The sequence below is a fragment of the Oryctolagus cuniculus genome, chromosome 3 (assembly GCF_051225735.1).
Source record: "Oryctolagus cuniculus isolate XC-2025 breed Fujian yellow rabbit chromosome 3, ASM5122573v1, whole genome shotgun sequence".
NCBI lineage: Eukaryota > Metazoa > Chordata > Mammalia > Lagomorpha > Leporidae > Oryctolagus > Oryctolagus cuniculus.
The window spans coordinates 33,389,318-33,409,419 of NC_142869.1; the positions used below are offsets into that span (position 1 = coordinate 33,389,318).

Sequence of the window (20,102 nt, forward strand, 5' to 3'; positions counted from 1 at the left end):
GTGATCCTTTTATACATGCTAGAACACCAGATTGATATTCTAATTAACCTGGAACATACTAAAAGGCAAGTAACCAAAGGAAATGACCCTATAACAGTCCCACGACCACACCATAAATAATCGGAATTTTATAAAATGTCATCACTGAGGAAGAGCAGACAGGAAGAACTGCACACAGCTCCATCCTTCTGTTCTGTCTGACCACAGTCAGTCTTTCTTTGAAACTGCTTGTCACTCATCACCGGGTCCCCAGTACCTGGCCTAACGCCTACCACTTAGAAGGCTGCTGACAGGTTAAATATCCACCAACATCTGCTGTATCCCCTGTGCTGGAACAAACGAGACTGAAGAATGCAATCCCCTAACACTGAAATTAAGCTAAACCAGTGCAAATGTGTACCCTAAAATATTGCTTATAATCTCCCTGAAAGTGGATTAATGCTACAAGTCTTGAAGTATTGTTGAAATCATAGAATTTCCTGATGATGGACAAACAAAACAGACAAGCAAGACTTCAATGTATTCTCTTTTGGAGACCAGCACCAAACTGATTTGATTTGGGAATATTATTTGTTAATGATGTGTTTTCAGTTTTTCTCACATGATTTAAGATGGTAATTACAACATACCATCTCAAGGTAATAAAAAAAATACCAGGAAAGAAAAGCAAGATTTTATTAGCTAACTATGAGTTCCCAGCCCCACCACACACACGCTCTCAGTTCCTCCCAGCTGAGCAGGAACAGGCAATCTGTACCTCTGGATCAGAGAATAATAGCCAATGCAGAGTTCCCTTCCAATAGAGAAATCTTCAACTAAATAAAAATGAAATACATTTAATTTCCTGCCCCATAAAGCCAGACTCTATGAAGTAGCTAACACATTGCTAGTTGTGGCTACCAATGTCTCTGCCAATCAGCAGTAATTATGTGATTCCTCAATAATACAATTGTGGTCACTTTTACAATTTACTTTTACCCCCATATGTCATGAAACAAAAATAAATTTTAAACATTAGGAAAACTGAATCCAGATAAAGATGGTAAATTTTGAACTCAATTACATATGACTGAAATGCTTCGATGCACAAACTTCACTGAAGTTTATTGAGCTGGGTGTCACAGCCATTTGGGGAGTGAAGAAGTGGATGTAAGATTCTCTCTCTCTCTCTCCTCCCCCAGTCTCTGTCACACTACCTCTCAAATAAATACATAAATATTTTAAAAATATATATACATATATACACATATTTTAAAAATTAAAAAATGGAATTAAAAGATAAGTTTGTTTTCTTACTATGTAAAATCCATGCAGTTTTTTACAATACACATTTCTTCATTAACTTTTTTTCCAAAGAAACCTTTTATTTAATGAGTACAAATTTCGTAAGTACAACTTTAGGAATATAGTTATTCTTCCACCCATACCTGCCCTCCCACCCCTCCTCCTCTCTCTCCCATTTCTAGTCCCATTCTTCATTACATTCATTTTCAATTAACTTTATACATAGAAGATCAACTTTATACTAAGTAAATATTCCAACAATTTGCACACACACTTTTTAATATACATAGATTTCCAATTTTTGCATCAAAATAAACTTATCTTTTAATCCCATTTTTCATGAAAATGTTGAAGACCCCTGGCATATCTCTAAAACATATAAAAATAATGAAGAATAAACTTGGGTTTAAATGAATGTGAGGATATGTGACTCTAAAATAAACTGCCAGTCCTCATGAGAAACACAGAAGTCATGAGTACATGAATCATAGTCCCTGATTCTCCAGGAAAACATTAGTGTTATGAAGATGTCTTTTAACCTCACCCAATTCAACAGTTCTAATGTAATTCCAAATAACATCTCAGAAAGATTTTTAACATAAGAAAATCATTTGAAAATTCATCTTAAAGTAAAAAATGCAGAAGACTAGCCCAAATATTTTTTTAAAGGAGTAACAAAAAGGCACTAGCACAGTAACTAAAATTTTACAATGGTGATCTCATTAGATAGACAACTGAAGGGCAGAACAGAAAGTCCAGAAAAGTGGGCCGGCGCCGCGGCTCACCAGGCTAATCCTCCGCCTAGCGGCGCCGGCACACCAGGTTCTAGTCCCGGTCCCAGTCGGGGTGCCGGATTCTGTCCTGGTTGCCCCTCTTCCAGGCCAGCTCTCTGCTGTGGCCAGGGAGTGCAGTGGAGGATGGCCCAGGTGCTTGGGTCCTGCACCCCATGGGAGACCAGGAAAAGCACCTGGCTCCTGGCTCCTGCCATTGGATCAGCGCGGTGCGCCAGCTGTAGCGTGCTGGCCGCGGAGGCCATTGGAGGGTGAACCAATGGCAAAAGGAAGACCTTTCTCTCTGTCTCTCTCTCTCACTGTCCACTCCGCCTGACAAAAAAAAAAAAAAAAGTCCAGAGAAGCTTTCAAGTTGATATCAAAAGTTTAATTTATAGGGGCCAGCACTGTGGCACAGAGGGTTAAGCTGCCATCTGCAGCTGAAGCAGCATCACGTATGAGCACTGGCTGTTCCACTTCGATCCAGCTCCCTCCCTGCTAATGTGCCAGGGAAAGCAGTGGAGGATGGCCCAGTGCTTGGGCCCCTGCACCCACGTTGGAGACCCGGAAGAAGCTCCTGGCTTCTACCTGACTCAGCCCAGAATGTTGCAGCCATCTGGGGAGTAAACCAGCTGAGGGAAGTGCTTTCTCGCTCTCTCTCCCTCTCTCCCTCTGTAATTCTGACTCATAAATAAATAAAATTAATCCCTTTAAAAAATTACTATATAGTAATAATGCCATTTTAAATCTTTAAGAAAAGAAACAATAAATATGTTTGGGACAAGTGAGTAAACATTTGGGAAAAGAAAGTTAAATCACTCAATCACATCTCATAACCAACTACTGATATAAGCATTTAAGTTACATATGTTTTAAAATAAAGCAACAAATTTACTATAAAAGTACAAATTGAATATTAGAGAGAAGCCTTATAAGTGCTATATTAAAACCAGAAGTCATAAAAATAGATAATACATTAAATATGTTTCAACTTTGTGAATAATAAAAAGATACCATAAAAATGTCAAGGAAAATTTAGAAGAAATAATTGCCAAATATATGAAAAACAAGGCATGACTATCCTTAACGTCAGGAGCTTTTAAAACCCAAAACCAAATAAAAACACACAACCCAATAAAAATGTGAGCAAACAGAACACATACACACACACACACACACACACACACACACATACAGTCACACTATACACATACAGAGGCATATCTTAACTAGCTTTATATGAACTTTTACAGACATTTGGGAAGATGTTTTCAACATCACTCAACAAAAAAAAGAAATGAGAGAATACTATGGTTGGTAAATTTTAAGTGTGTGTTTATATAAATATTCACAAATAGAAAACCTTCTGAAATGATATACTCCAAAATCTAACCACAGCTATTGCTTCCTATAGAACCTGCAACAGTCAATTTTTCTTCCTTGTACTTGCCTGTTTCCTAAAGTTTTTACAATAAATGTATATTGCCTTTTTAATGAGAAGCCAAGGTAAAAGCTATATTTTTTAATGAAAAGAAGTATACCTCCATTAATAAGGGAACTGATAACTATTTCAGCTCCAGGAAAGGCAAAAGAATCAGAGACATTCACAATATCAACAGCAGCCACGCACAGTGCACTGGGCAGCGCACTGTTTGCATCTCCTTCAACTCAATGAGATGGATACTGCCTGAGCACCAGAGGGTGTTCATGATGGAAGGAGGGGTTGAGGACAGAAAGAGAAATAAACCCAGTCCCCACTCTCAAGGTGATTATAATCTCATAGCTAAAAAAGACAAGACAGCATTACAGTAACAGCACAAACAATAAAGCATCAAGCAGCTCCTAAAAGGGGACATTAATTTCAGCTAATCTGATGAAACTTTAGTGAAGAAGCTGGGCTTGTGCAGTTTCCATGACAGAATTAGGGCAAGGAAATGTAGGCAAGAAAGGACAGATCCTGCAGACAAGAACCAATGTGTACAAACACAGGAGCCAGGAAAAGGCAGGGCGGCATATTCAGGGGAACTGCAGCTTGGCCAGGGCATCAGTGAGAAGGGAGAGGATGCTGGAGAGGCAAGTTTGGAACCAGACAGTACACAGGCAAGGTATTGGAAGCTGCAAAGGGAAGGGCACTCTAGGACAGGATCTCAGGACTTGGAAGGCTATTTCTAAAAGCTGAAAGCGAACAATGCCTTCTAGTCCAGAGCATCAGGTAAGCCCTGGCTGAACAGAGCTACAGTCCTCTTACTGGGTCAATTAGAGCCATCAGCAAAGTAATTAACATTAGCAGCAGGACAGAACAGCAAGAAACGAGCAAAGACATGAAGAAGGGGACTTTCCACATATGAAAACCTGTACTTTAACTTTCCTTTACTCATTCAATTAATGGCTGAGACTGAATGAAAAGGAAAAAAAAAAAGAGAGAATTTTAAAAATAATTAACAGAGATCAAAGACTAATTTTCACCTAAATTTTTCTTTAAATACTCTAAAAATAGTCTGCAATAAGAATCAATGGTCTGGGGCAGGTGATTGGCCTAGTGGTAAGATGCCTATCTGCCATATCAAAGTGCCTGAGTTTGATTCCTGGTTCCAGCTTCTGGTCTACGCAGACCCTGAGAGACAGCTTGGACCCCAGCCCAAGCCCAGATGTTGCTTACATTTGGGAAATGAACCATCAGATGGGTGCCATTTCTGTCTGTCTGTCTATCTCTCTCTCTCTATTGCTACGCCCTAATAAATAATTCTATTTTTCAAATTATTCCCTGGGCCTTCAATTTTTTTAAAAAAAATGTTACAATTTACCTAAAGCATAACTAATTTCCCCAACTAAAGACATTTTTATTCTCTCAAATTATGTACCATTTCAAAACAGTAACAAGATAACAGAACTCAAAATAGTATAGAATTTACTGGAAAAAAGTCCATTTTTTGCTTTTTTTGTTTGTTAGTTTGTAGCTTCTTTGGAAAGGGGAATTCTTCTAACTCGTGTGGACTTCCAGACTCAGTGCAGTTTATTACAAATTGGGCTTTTCTCCTGTAGCGCACTGTCCCATTCTCAGTCATGAAAGAATGACTCAACTAAGAGGGACCCAGGAGCTGATGGCCTCTGTGACCTCAGAGCTAAGTCCCCAAAACTGTAGAGCTGGTTTTGTTCCTTATATAAACCAGGAAGTGCATTACAGGATAGCTACAGAAACTCCAAGTCTCAAATCGTGACTGTCAGTATGACTGTTATCTTTCACTCTGCATACATAGCACCAAGCTGAAGCCTAGAAATTGTTAACGCACACATCCCGTCTCTTTGGTACATGTTTGTCAGTAATCGGCTATAGGTACAGGGATGACTTCAGGCCAATCTTTCTAGAAGGTGTTGAAAGAACAGCTCCATTTGTGTTATTTATATGCTATGAAGAGTTGTTCATATTTTTTCTAATGCTACATATTTCTATGTACTTCAAACTTCCAAGATATTAAAGTGATACATTTTTCTACAGATTAAGTTAACATTTAACAAAAAAACTTACATAGACCTGAGACCTAATCCCTATCTGCTAAAAGTACATCTGTGCTAACACCAACCTATTTAATTAATTTGCAAAAAATCAAACCAACCACCGAAGCATCACTTAATTGCCACTAAAACAAACACCTAAGAATCTACCGAACGCTTTATCATAGACAGTAACTATCACAAGACAATAACTATCCATCCTAGGAAAGTTTCTTACAATAAGCAAACTGGATGATAACTATGCTACTTTGAAAGACATGTATAAAATAGCAATTAGACATAAGTATTTTAATCCACTTCAGTATAATTGCAGGGTGTAAACATTTTTCATAAGAGTAAAACTAAATACTTACCCTTTAAAAACTACTTAGATCATTAATTATCTGCACTTAATGTTCTAAATATGTTTCTGAAAAGTCATCATAAATAATTTATACACAGACAGGTTTCTTCTGTGTCAATGTTTATATAACATACAGTAATAAATACAAATCACTGGTGGTAGAAAATGCGGAACAATAGATCTATAAATCAGAGTTTCAGACAATTTCTATAAACGGCTTTTTATCTTCCAGCCAGACAATTTTCGCTAAATGGCCTTAAATTTTACTCACATTCACAAAGTGCCTCTCAGTGTTTGGATGAAAAGCAAACCTTTATAAGATTCCAGAAGCAGCCATATCCCAGAGAGACTGACACAGAAAAATGGAGAGACTATTCTATTTAGGTCTTTCTGAGGGGCTATTTTTAGTTTAATCTTAAAGCTAGACATTTTTTAGAGCCTGGTGGAAATTCTAACATTAACTGCATGTGAGCCAAGGTGGCAAATTCACTAAGAACTAACATAAGTTTCAGGATCATGATGCGTTACGATGGGAGGTGATCAAAAAATAGCAGGACTCTCAATGGATGGATTCACATCCAGGAAAGCCTTATCAAGACTGCTAACTTGTGACTGAGGTGGAAAATGGAGAGGACTACTCCAGGAAAAATCCATACACTAAACACCTGGTAGAGTGAAAAACTTGTGTCAAGAGGTATTCAGGAGTTGAATCCCTACAGCAGCCAGATGTCACACCAGCCAGTCATATTAGACAAAGACAATACTCCAAAAACACCATTCCGTAGAAAAGACAGGTACCACATGCACAACAGTTGGTATAGGCACCTTCAGAGCAATATTCTCATAATGTTTTCTTTTGCTTTTAAAATTTTGAGAAGGGGAGAGGGAGGGAGGGAAGGGCAGAAGGAGGGGGAGGGAGAGCGAGGGTGGGGGGGAGACCTGAGAGAAGAGGGGGAGAGAGAGCAACCTCAGCAGACTGAGACAAAGTGTTAATTTTTCTCCCTCAATCCTCAACAAATTCTTCTTTATGGAATGCTAGGAACAAACATCCTTCTATATTTTCTTTTTTACCCTGAAAATTCTATTTTGATTGCTTTTATCACTGTTTTTCTTTTTTTGGTGAAAATTTCCAAATCTTCTACGCACAAACTTTGAGTTGAGAGGTTAATTAGGGTAGGAGGTAGGCGTGGAGCCCAAGTGACAGGGACACACAGAGAGCTTCTAAGATCCTAGAATGTTCTGTTTCTCAAACTGGATGAAGAGAATATTCTACTGTCTTTTTTATTATTGATCTTTAAGCTATACAAGTAGATTTTCCACTCCTTCATAAGTATATTTCATAATTTTAATAAATTAGAGAGAAAGGAATTCAGGATACCTATAGATAACAGAAATTGAAGAGCCCAGTCTAATTCTGACATCTGAGACACATCGATCCAGAAACAGGGCTGGGAAAAAGCATCTGGAGTTAGAAGGCTGTCAGTACACGGCAGGGCAAACTCTAGGGAACGTGTGGGAGGTGAAGGGCACAGAGAACAGAGGCAACCTTCTCCTCCTCTAAGAATAGCAGGCCCATTAAGCCCCTTTTAGACTGCAGCATTCATGTAAGAGTCCATTTCTACTAAGAGACTACAACTTAGAAAGGGAAAAGTTCTTAGAAGATAGGAAACCATGGCGAGGAAGAAATTTAGAAATTTCTCCAAATAATACATCAGACAGGATTTGAACCATATCTGACATCTTTCCTAACAGAGTTAACTCAGACTGAACGGCTGAGGGGGCAGGAGATTAAAGGAGTGAGAAAAACAGAGCCCTTCCCTCCACTGGTTTCCCATGTCAGGACACAGAAGCGGGACGGTGGGTGGTGCAATACTGAGTACAGCACACGGCAAAACTAGCTTCAAGATAAAGACGAAAATGATAGCACCCTGTATCCTTCCTTGGGAGAACCTACAAACCTAAATGCAATTAAAAAAAAAATCTTAATTTTAGTCACCAAAACTGTCACAGCTGGAAAATACTAATCTCATTTGTCTCAATAATCACTGAAAACACTATTTCTGAATTCATAATGACAGCAAACGTCATGTGTTCTCACTGCCACATTTTTTCACTAGATGAAATGATGTTTGTACACAACAAGGTAGAGTTCATGGATGATAACAGAGTGTCTAAGGAAAAGCACAACTTGCGATCATGATTATACTAAGGCACACAGTTATAGGAGTTAGGCTTTTAAGAAGAGTTTCTCTGAGTTCCAACTTTCTTTTGACAATCAAAGACAATGTCTTTCAATGTTAGATTAGAACATCTGATAATTTTGAAGAGGGCTATTTCAGAGAGTTTTCACAGGCATACTCAGAGAGGTCAGATAAGTATTATAAATTACCCTGTTTTTACATGATTTCTTTTGAAATCTTAAGGCCATGGAATAGCAATTAATAGCCTTTTCAGATGACTAATAATATCTAAAACCAGAGGACATTTGTGAAATGACTAATAATTTAAACACTAAGCCCACTCTAAGCTGCAATCCAAAATCAAAGGATGAGTGAAGTAACGACATAATGAGGCCTTTTTCCTTTTTCTGAGCCTTGTGCGCTATCATTCCTGTAATTCTTAAGTAGAAAAGAATTTTAGGTAGTTCATCCTTTAAGAGGATATTAAATAGCTTGTTCAGAAAATTGAAAGATAAGTCTAATGTTTCATCCCATAAATGCAGGCAAGAGCATGTGGCCATTAGTTCTCGTTAGCTCTATCTGCATAGACATTGCTTCATTTCCTAGACTTGCCTGAGTTTCATCACAAGTGACATTTTAAAGTATGTCCCAAATACCCCAAATCCCAATCATTTCTACCTACTGTTGGATGATTCAGTAGCCATCCTAGGGAACAGACCCTCACTGCTACCCTGTCACTTGCCCTGAAAGTGTAAGGCTATTGCCATGTAATATACTTAGGAGAAACACATAATGGTCGAAATACTTACAGGGGCTGAAAATATTTCCCTCCCTTTCACTGTGCTAGACTTTTTTTTATTTTCTTCATGTAAAGATTCCTTAATCAGAAAAATTTCTCAAAAATAACAACAAAGGCCGGCGCCATGGCTCACTAGGCTAATCCTCCGCCTGCGGCTCCGGCACACCGGGTTCTAGTCCCATTTGGGGTGCCGGATTCTGTCCCGGTTGCCCCTCTTCCAGGCCAGCTCTCTGCTGTGGCCCAGGAGTGCAGTGGAGGATGGCCCAAGTGCTTGGGCCCTGCACCCGCATGGGAGACCAGGAGAAGCACCTGGCTCCTGGCTTCGGATCAGCGCAATGTACCAGCCGCGGTGGCCATTGGAGGGTGAACCAACGGCAAAAAAGGAAGATCTTTCTCTCTGTCTCTCTCTCTCTCTCACTGTCCACTCTGCCTGTCAAAAAAATAAATCAAATAAAATAACAGCAAAATAATCTTTCAAAAGAGGATCAAAAAATTTCTACATATTTCCTACCAAAAGAAATGACCCTCATCTCAAGCTACTCAAACCTAGGAAGTTAAATATTGTGTCTTCTGGGGCTACACATACTTCCCCAGATTTTTTATTTGAAAGTCAGAGTTACAGAGACAGAAGGGAAGAAAGAGAGAAAAAGATCTTCAGCTGGTTCACTTCCTCAAGAAGCTGCAATGACCAGGGCTGGGTCCACGGCTGCTCCTGAGACTCCATCCAGGTCTCCCATGTGTGTGGCAGGCGACCAAGTCCTAAAGTCATCTTCTGCTGCTTTCCCCGGAAAGCAGAATTAGCAGGGAGCTGGATTGGAAATGGAGCAGCCAGGACTCGAACTGGCACTCATATAAGATGCCGGCAGTAGCAGCTTAACTTAACGGCTCAACGCTGGCCAGGCCCCAGATTTTGAGCAGGTCCCAGGACCTTTCCAAGTGAGGTGAAGAAGGATGGAAGTGCAGCCCCTACTCACCATACACAGCCTCAAGGAGGCTCTGCTCTGAAATCTGTTGACCCTGTGCTGCCCACAGTCAGTCAAAGATGCACTTCTCCGAAGACTGGCAAACAAAAATCAAGTAGCAAGCCTCGATGGAGCTGTAAGGTCCTGGCTGGTTCCTCCCTCCCCTGTCTCCATGCACTCTCCTCCCCACAAACAACTGCTGAATCATAATGAAAAGACAAGATGGACCTGGGCATAGATTCTGAGGGAGAAAAGAAAGAAGCAAAGCACCAAAGCTCAGGGGAGATGGAGGAGATGCATCCAATACTGTGGCCCCACAGCCGGTATATAAATAACTTCTTTTTAACAAGCTCAAAGAAACATCATAAAAAATACAAAGGAAGCTAGCAAGGTTCAGATGAGAAAAAAATGAAATGACAAATATTTTGAGGATGGAAATCAAGTTAGAAACAGGAAAAGCACAAACAATGAAAGTACAGTCAGGAACTAATGACAAAATGATTGAAAAATGACAAATGACAAAATAACATGTATGCATTATTAATGTTCCTGAATAAGAGGATAAAACATATAGAGTAGAAAAAATAAACAAAAATGTAAAAGAACATAACTTTCTTAACGACAAAGAAGGACTTGAATTTGCAATTCACAAAGGCAAATCATATTCCAAGTAAATGGACAAAGCAACATTAACACAAAGAGTGTTACCAATCCTGGGGAAGTGAGCAACAAGGAAAAACAACCCGCCCATCTAAGGTGGGAGGGGTAAGCTCTCTGAAGAGGGAAAAAGAGGTTGCCACAGACTCGTGCATAGCAACTCCCAAGCCCAAGCAGAGTGGGGCCAGTTCTATGACGACTCTGGGAAGTAAGATTGAAAAGCTTCATATAAGCGCTGGGCCCGTGGGGTAGCGGGTAAAGCCGCCTACTGCAGTGCCGGCATCCCATATGGGCTTCATTTCAAGTCCTGGCTGTTCCACTTCCCATCCAGCTCTCTGCTATGGCCTGGGAAGACAGCCCAGGTCCTTAGGCCCCTGTAGCCACGTGGGAGACCTGGAAGAAGCTCCAGGCTTCTGGCTTTGAATCGGCCTAGCTGGGCCACTGCAGCCATTTGGGGAGTAAACCAGTGGATGAAAGAACTCTCTTTCTCTCTCTCTATCCCTCTCTCTTTTTGCCTCTGCCTTTCAAAGATTTTTCTAAGATTTTTTTAAATCTTTTTTTAAAAAAACAAGCTTCATATGTAGCCAAGTTACTCTTGCAGTCTTGAGGCAATAAACATTTTCAAATGTTCAGGAACTTGAAACACTATACTGAACCCTCTCTCCCAAACAATGTATTTTTCAATTAATACAGTCAAACAAAACACAACTCAGAAAAAAAACGGAGAAATCAAAATAAAAGTATTCATTTGGGTCTTTTTAGTAACTTTTTAATTGTTTAGTTATTTTGAGAGACACAGAGAGAGTGCTCAATTCACTTGTTCACTCCTCTAACGCACACAGTAGCTGCGTCTGGGCCAGAGCTGAAGCCTAGAGCTGGGAACTCGATCGAACTCTCCCACATGGGTGGAAGGAACCCAATTACTTCAGCCACCACTGCTGTTTCCCAGGGTCTACATTAGCAGCAGCTGGAGTCAGGAGCGGGAGCTGGAAATCAAATCCAGGTACTCCAATGTAGGACACAGGCATCTTAACCTACATCTTAACCACCAGGGCTAAATACCCACCACTCAACTCATTTTAAATAAAGAATTAATATTTATTGTGGGAATCATGGTTACTAAATAAAATGCAAATCTTAGAAACCTCGGAAGTTTAAAATGCGTCGTATAACTCATAAGGATGAAGGAAAACAGAAAAACTATCAGTATATAAATTTCTTCTTTTAAATTTGAGACATTTCTTTTTAACTAAATCCAAACAATATTTTTCTTAACTTTGGGACTTTTTAAAACAAGTGATATCTATTGTTATGAAAAAATACTCATCTGAACTTCACCAATTCCTTTCATTTCACTTATTTTCTAAAACTTAATGTTTGTTAAATTCATATTTTATTAGATTTAATCATTTATACTTATAATATCATTACAGAATAATTCCATTTTTGTAAAATATCTAACAAGGCTTCTATCAGTATATATAGAAAGTTCACTAAATTACATTTAAAATAATATTGGTTACTTCTCAGCAAGATTTTAAAAATATTTTTTATTTATGTACTTTCATCTTACTTGAAAGACGAGACAGAGAAAGAGAGTGAGATCTTCCATCCACTGACTCCCCCACCACCACCAAAAGTCCACAAAAGCCAGGGCTGGGTCAAGTCAAAGTCAGGAGCCTAGAACTCAATCTGGGCTTTTCACATGGTGGCAGGAACCAAGAACTTGGGCCATCACCTGTTGCTTCCCACAGTGCACATTAATTGGAAGCTGGACCAAAAGCATAGGAAACGGTAACTAAAAAAGGCCCTCCCATGTGGGTTGCAGGTGACCCAAGAGATGACATGGGCTGCTACACCAAAGCCTGCCCCAATGGTAACCTGTGTTTTTTTATTTGCACTTCTTTTGTGTTGATTTAAAATTTTATACTGAATGGTATCATTTAATTAAAACAATAGAATATTTCTTTCAAAAATTCCCTTTTGATTTAGCAGCTACTCTCCTGTGTCTCAGGACAAAGATTTCTGACAATGAAACGGGAACTAACTACCCACCATAAACTGCTTTCCAGATGACAGTTCAGTGACAAACCATCCACAACTTCAACATTAAGGAGGAGCAAGACACTTGGGATAGGGGCCAGTGTTGTGGCACAGCAGGTTAAAGCCCCACCTGTGATGCAGGGATCCAGTATGAGCACTGATTCAAGTCCTTATTGCTCTACTTCCAATTGCGCTCCCTGCTAATGTACCTTAGCAGAGTAACCAAAGATGACCCACACCACTAGCAGACACACCACTAGCCCACAGAGGCATAGGACAAGATAAAAGTCATGGGGCGAGGGAATTATATCCACAAATGCCTAAAAATAAATGTAGAAGGGGCCAGCACTGTGGAACTGCAGGTAAAGCCACCACCTACAATGCTGGCATCCCATATGGGCACTGGTTCGAGTCCCAGCTGCCCAGCTGCTCCACTTCTTCTTCTTCTTTTTTTTTTTTTTTGTTCCATTTCTGATCCAGCTTTCTTCTATGGCCTTGGGGAGCAGTGGAAAATGGCCCGAGTTCTTGGGCCCTTGCACCTAGATGGGAGACCCAGAAGAAGCCCCTGGCTCCTGGCTTCAGATCAGTCCTGCTCTGGCCATTGCTGCCATCTGGGGAGTAAATCAGTGGACGGAAGACTTCTCACACTCTCTCTGCCTCTGCCTTTCTGTAAATCTGCCTTTTAAATTAATAAATAAATCTTTAAAATAAAATAAATTCAGAAATTCAAGAAACAAGAATAAGGAGGACAACATGGTGCTCCCAAAGGAAAATAACAATTCAATACTAGATTATGAAGATGAAGAGATTGAAGAAATGCCAAAAACATAATTCAAAAAAATTAATTGTAGGATTACTTAGAAATAATCAGAAGCAAATCCATGAATTAAAGAAATTCATAGATGATAAGAATGAAAAATTTTCCCATGAAATTGAGATTTTAAAGAGAAATCAAAATGAAATATTAGAAATGAAGAATTCAATAGATCAAGTAAAAAATTCAGTGGAAAGCCTTAACAACAGACTTGATAAGGCAGAAGAAAGAATATCCAAGTTAGAGGACAAATCTCTGGAAATTTTACAATCAGACAAAAGAAGAAGAAGAAGGTGAAGGAGAAGAAATTAGAAAAATTAAAAACAATGTTGGAGATTTATGGGATACTATCAAATGACCCATCAAATGGGACTTAGGAGTTCGAGAAGGCACGGAAAGAGAGAATGGATTAGAAGGCCTTTTAGTGCAATAATCACAAAAAACTCACCCCATTTGGAGAAACAAAGGGATGTCCAAGTACAGCAAGAACAGAGAACTCCTAATAAACATGACTAGAAAAAATCATCACCACAACACATCATAATCAGACTTTTCACAGTAAAACATAAAGAAAAGATTCTAAAATGTGCATGAGAGAAGTGCCAGACTACTTTCAGAGGATCTCTAATTAGAGTCAGAGCTGACTTCTCATATCAGAAACCCTATAGGCTAGAAGAGAATAGCAAGATATGTTCCAAGTCTTAACAGGAAAAAAAAAAAAAAAACTGTCAACCTAGAATACTGTACCCTGCAAAGCTCTCATTTATGAATGAAGGTGAAATACAGACCTTCTATAATAAACAGAAATTGAAAGAATTTGTCACTGCTCATGCAGCCACACAAAAGATGCTTAAGGATATGCTACACACAGAAACATGGTCATCACTACAAAAGAAGGTGAAGGTAGAAAATCTTAAAAATAAAATACAAAAGAAATACAAAGTAAACAATAGGAATATTTATGGAAAAATGTCTGGGCCAAGCTGTTACTTATCAATAGTCACCTGGAGTAAGTTGTTCAACTCTCCAGTTAAAAGGCACAGACTGGCTGAGTGGATTTAAAAAGACCCATCTATCTGCTGCTTACAAGAAACTCATCTCACCTCAAAGATACACACAGATTGAAAGTAAAAAGATGGAAAAAGATATTCCATGCTATCAGAAACCAAAGAAAAAGCTAGTGTAGTCATCCTAATATCAGACAAAATACACTTTAACATGAAAACTGTTAAAAGAGACAAAGAAAGACACTGTGTAATGATTAAGGGATCAATTCAACAGGAACGTGTGACTACAATAAACATATATGCAACCAATACAGGGCACCTGGAATTAGTGTATGTATTTGGCATATGCACTTAGGGCACCTGGCTATTTAAAAGAAATGTTAATGGATCTAAAGGGAGACACAGACTCTAATACAAAAGTAAAGGGGGACTTCAGTACCCCACTTTCAGCAATGGATAAACTAGGCTAAATGAGCAAGGAACAACAGAGTTAATCGACACTATAGACCAAATGGACCTAACAGATATCTACAGAACTTTTCATCCTACAGTTGCAGAATACACATTCTTCTCACCAGTGAATGGAACTTTTTCTAGGATAAACCACATATCGGGCCATACAGCAAGCCTCAATAAATTCAAAAAAGTAAAAATCACACCATGCATCTTCTCTGAACACAATGGAATGAAGCTGCTGGAAATCAACAACTCAAGAATCTCCAGAACACACGCTAACACATAGAGACTGAACTACATGTTACTGAATGAACAGTGGGTCACAGAAAAAATCTAAAGAGAAACCAAAAAATTTCTGGAAACAAATTAAGATGATGATAAAACATATCAAAACTTATGGGATACAGAAAAAGCAGTGTTAACAGGAAAGTTTATAGCAACTGTTGCATACATCAAGAAATTAGAAAGGCACCAAATAAATGAGCTATCAATGCACATCAAGGACCTAGAAAAACAACAGCAAACCAAACTCAAAACTAGTAAGAGAAAAGAAATAACTAAAATTAGAAACAAATAAACAAAATTGAAAAAAAATACAAAAGATCAGTGAAATGAAGAGCTTGTTTTTTGAAAAAATAAACAAAATGAAAACATCATTGGCCCAACTTTACCAAAAAAAAAAAGATGAAGACCCAAATCAATAAAGTTAGAGATTAAAAAGGAAATATAACGATACCATGGAAATAAAAAGAATCATCAGGAATTACTACAAATACCTGTATGCCAAAAAATCAGGAAACACAGAACAAAGGGATACATCCCTGGACACATACAATCTACCAAAATTGAGCCATGAAGACATAGAAAACCTAAAAAGCCCAATATACACCAAGGAATACTGCACAGTGGTTTAAAAAAAAAAAATTGTGTTGTTTGCAACAAAATGGATGCAACTGACAACATTATACTTAGTGAAATAAGCCAGTCCCAAAAAGACAAATACCATATGGTCTCCGTGATATGAAGTGACTAACAGGCTGGCACCGTAGCTCACTAAATTAATCCTCTGCCTGCGGCGCCGGCATCCCATATGGCCACCAGGTTCTAGTCCCGGTTGCTCCTCTTCCAGTCCAGCTCTCTGCTGTGGCCCGGGAGGGCAGTGGAGGATGGCCAAAGTGCTTAGGCACCTGAACCCGCATGGGAGACCAGGAGGAAGCACCTGGCTCCTGGCTTCGGATCGGTGTAGCTCTGGCTGTAGTGGCCATTTGGGGGTGAACCAACGGAAGGAAGACCTTTCTCTCTGTCTCTCTCTCTCTCTCACTGTCTAACTCTGTCAAATAAATTTTAAAAATAAAATTAAAAATTAAAAAAAATTGAAGTGACTAATAGAGCACCTAAAAAGTAATCTATAGAAGTGACATCGACACTTTGAGATGGGGTGACTTTGAACAGCCCTTGTCTTGACTGTTGAGAAACAGGGCTTTTTTTTTTTTAATGCTATTTGTTGAACTCTGTACTTAGTGTAGGGTTAATCTTCTGTGTATAAAGTTAATTGAAAACAGATATTAGTAAAAAATAAGAATGGGAATAGGAGAAGGTGGAGGAAGAAGGGTGGGAGTGTGGGTGGGAAGAAATGTAGGGTAGGAAGAATCACTATATTCTTAAATTTGTATTTGTAATATGCATGAAATTTGTATACTTTAAATAAAAGGTTCCTGGGGGAAGGTGAAAAAGATAAAAAAAAAAAAAAAGGAAAAGAAGCTTGGAATATCCACAGCTTCAACACGGCAAGCTGCCATGTTAATGAGCCCTTGCATTTGGATGGAAGTCAATAAGATGGAGCCGGCCAGACATCTTTGAGAGAATTATCCAAAAATCTACAAGGTTATACAAGGTTACTCTGTTACAAGTCTTAAGTTGCTGCTGACTTGTCAAATATAAAGCAAGATCTTCATTACTTAAATACAAAATGTCTACTTCAGCACCCAGAATTTGATAAGTGCTACAGTCTTACCTTAAGTAAGTGATATCGACAAAGGATCCCTTTGCTTTTCTAAGGTCCGTTAGTAAAGTCATTTAGGATGAACTAGATGATTTTTTAAAAGGAGAAAACTGCCTCTGTATCTCCTCTTCCTCATTCCCCCATATCTTTACCTCCACCAGAAAACAGACCTAGAAGCAAGACCAAACAGGCTGCATGATGATAAATGACCTGTAGATCTGTGCTCTACACTCCTTACCTGCACACCATTTATAACAGCAGTATAAGGACCAAAATCAAATCTATCAGGGAAAAAAAAATACTCCTCCTAGAAGACACCTAAGAAGTTAAAAGGCATGTGGTACATTTTCTATATCATTGAGACCAAACACAAGACTGAAAGTATGACTGGAAAATACATAGCATCAGACAGACAAAATCCCATTTCAGAAAAGTACCCTTTTGAACAACAAAACTGGGAAAAGGCCACACAGTTTAAGTCCTACCATGCAGGAGTCTGACTTAAACTTTTCACAGAGAATGTCATGGCTCTATCAACTGTCAAAGCTTTTAACCATACTTTCTAATAGTTATAACAGCACTGAATTCATCGCTCATTACACAGCTGTTAAAAGCAAGCATCCTTATAATAGATGGAAGCACCTTTTATTGTAAGAAGGTACAATCTAATCTCAGTGTTTTTCAGATGCTCTGATCACCTTTTTACATTTTAAAAAAACAATTTTAGCCATCCCACTCCCTTTCACTTACACTTTCAGGTTCACACAACCATTAATTTTGACAAATGCCTGCTGTTCAATGTCAAAATAAAAGTATGATGAACTAAAAAACAAGACTTCTCTCATTCCATTTAGAGAAAACTAAAGACGATATCTACACACCCCTGCTGAAGAGTTAGACTGTTTTGTGAGCAACGGAGAATTTTTTTTAAAAAATCTTGCAAATGGCAATAAAGAATGAGAACCTTAACCCTTCAGACAGCAAGCGTCCATAAAAACAAAAGACTGGACCTGCAATCCTAGAAGGCAAACTCCAGACCAAGTTATTTATTTACCTTGACATGTGAGTGCAGATTTCAGTCTGTTACTGAGGAAATGTTTGAAAGATTAAAGACGAGAGGGTGGGAACCCAGGTATATTGAGATATGTGATGGCTGGGATTGTGAGCAGGTGCACTAGTGCTGGAAAAGGACCCTACACTGAAGTTCTGCTCCACCTAGCAAAACACCCAGCACAGGCTGGACCTGTTCCATTTTTTTCACTGAAGTTACTATTGCTTGCACACCTCACCCCGTTTCCACTTTACTGCTACCCTACCCCACCCGTATCCCGTGCAGTCCAAATCAGCACGTGGTAACTCAACCCTTCTCACAAGCCCTTTCAACTGCAAAACTTGCTTAGGAGGGGGCCAGTGTTGTGGTATAGCAAGTAAAGAGGCTCTCTGTCAGGATGGCATCCCATATGGGTGCCAATTGGTGTAACAGCTGCTCCACTTCTGATCCAGCTTCCTGCTAAGTGCCTGGGAAAGCAAAGAAGATGGCCCAAGTGTTTGGGCCCACGCCACCAAGGTGAGAGGCCAGGAAGAAGCTCCTGCCTCCTGGCTTCAGCCTGGCCCAGCCCTGACTGTAAGGCTATCTGGGGAGTGAACCAGCTAAGGATGGAAGATCTCTCTCTTGTTCACCATCTCTTCCTCTCCCTTTCTCTCTCTCTCTCTCTCTCTCTCTCTCTCTCTTTCTGACTCTGACTTTCAAATAAATATATAAATCTTTAAAAAAGATTAAGAGGAAAGAAGCGGTTCTGTCTTATATGAGAACCCTGAACTTTAAACCTCACCCTTCTTGATATAGTTATCCATTTTACAGAGTCAACACACATCTAAAAAAGATGAGAGTAACCAAGGAATAATTGTGAATCTGCATTGCCCACAGAACACTAAACTCTCTCTCTAGAGGATAGGAAAATGCTGGGTGCAGATCTGGATCTCCTTTGCACTTACAGATGGGGCCTTTCTTTAAAAAGCCAATGAAGGCCGGCGCCGCGGCTCAATAGTCTAATCCTCTGCCTGAGGCGCTGGCACATCAGGTTCTAGTCCCGGTCGGGGTGCCGGATTCTGTCCCGGTTGCCCCTCTTCCAGGCCAGCTTTCTGCTGTGGCCCGGGAGTGCAGAGGAGGATGGCCCAAGTCCTTGGGCCCTGCACCGGCATGGGAGACCAGGAGGAAGCACCTGGCTCCTGGCTTCGGATCAGCGCTGTGCGCCGGCCGGCCGTGGCGGCCATTGCAGGGTGAACCAATGGTAAAGGAAGACCTTTCTCTCTGTCTCTCTCTCTCAATGTCCACTCTGCCTGTCAAAAAAAAAAAAAAAAAAAAAAAGCCAATGAAACTCCAGAGCCAGAACCCTGACTAAACCTCAGGGCTGTCACCAACCAGATGTGAACACAACTAACTCCTCCATGCCTCAGTTTCATCACCTATACACAGGGACAATAGCAGTACCTATCTCCCGAGTTATTGTAAGGATTAAACGAGTGACCTCACATAAGGGACTTTGTGCACTGCCGTACACCACACTGGAGATACTCAGTAAGTAGATCATTAAGGCGATTTTTGGTCAAATTCAAATCCTGCAGGCTTCACCTAAGCTAAACTGTTTATTCTTTTGTTGGTAATTCTGAAGGTAAAAATCAGATCTAAATCATCACAACTTCACTTTGCAAATATGTATCTTGCTTGCAAATTAAATAATTAGTAGGTCTGAGAGTCCCATCCTGCACTGCAAGCCACCCAGCTTGAGTGAATTCAGGAGAGGAAAATTTGAAAAAATGAAATATGGCATTTAACCTCAAAACCTACATTCTAAGTCCCAGAATATTCATCAAATTTCTTACATGCTCATTATCTCTCCTGCTGTCTCTATACTATTTAAATATTCTGAAAACTTAGAACACTCTGTGCAATAATTCCTTGTACATAATTATATACATAAAACCCCACAGACAAGTCTCCAGTTTGGAAAAGGGGAATCAGAGTTATGGACTGGAAGTCTGCAGGTCTGGGCTCTAGGACTTAACATATCCTAGGTGACCTTGGGCAGAAGAGTTCATTACTGATTTTCAGGAGTCTTCACCTGTAAATGGTAGAATCTGGTGCAAACTCCATGATTCTACAAATTATGAGGTATGCGTCAAATCAATAACTACATGTTTAAAGTTATCCTGTTATAAAGTAAAACAAAACCTGTTCTCCAGACCTTACATGTCTTCAATCCTTAAGCACC

General features: G+C 39.5%; 1 protein-coding gene across 3 annotated transcripts in view; it reads right to left on the minus strand.

Annotated features, from left to right (window-relative positions):
* ADAM23 (ADAM metallopeptidase domain 23) overlaps positions 1-20,102 on the minus strand; it is a 170,953-nt gene that overhangs the window by 86,962 nt on the left and 63,889 nt on the right. The window lies entirely within an intron of this gene.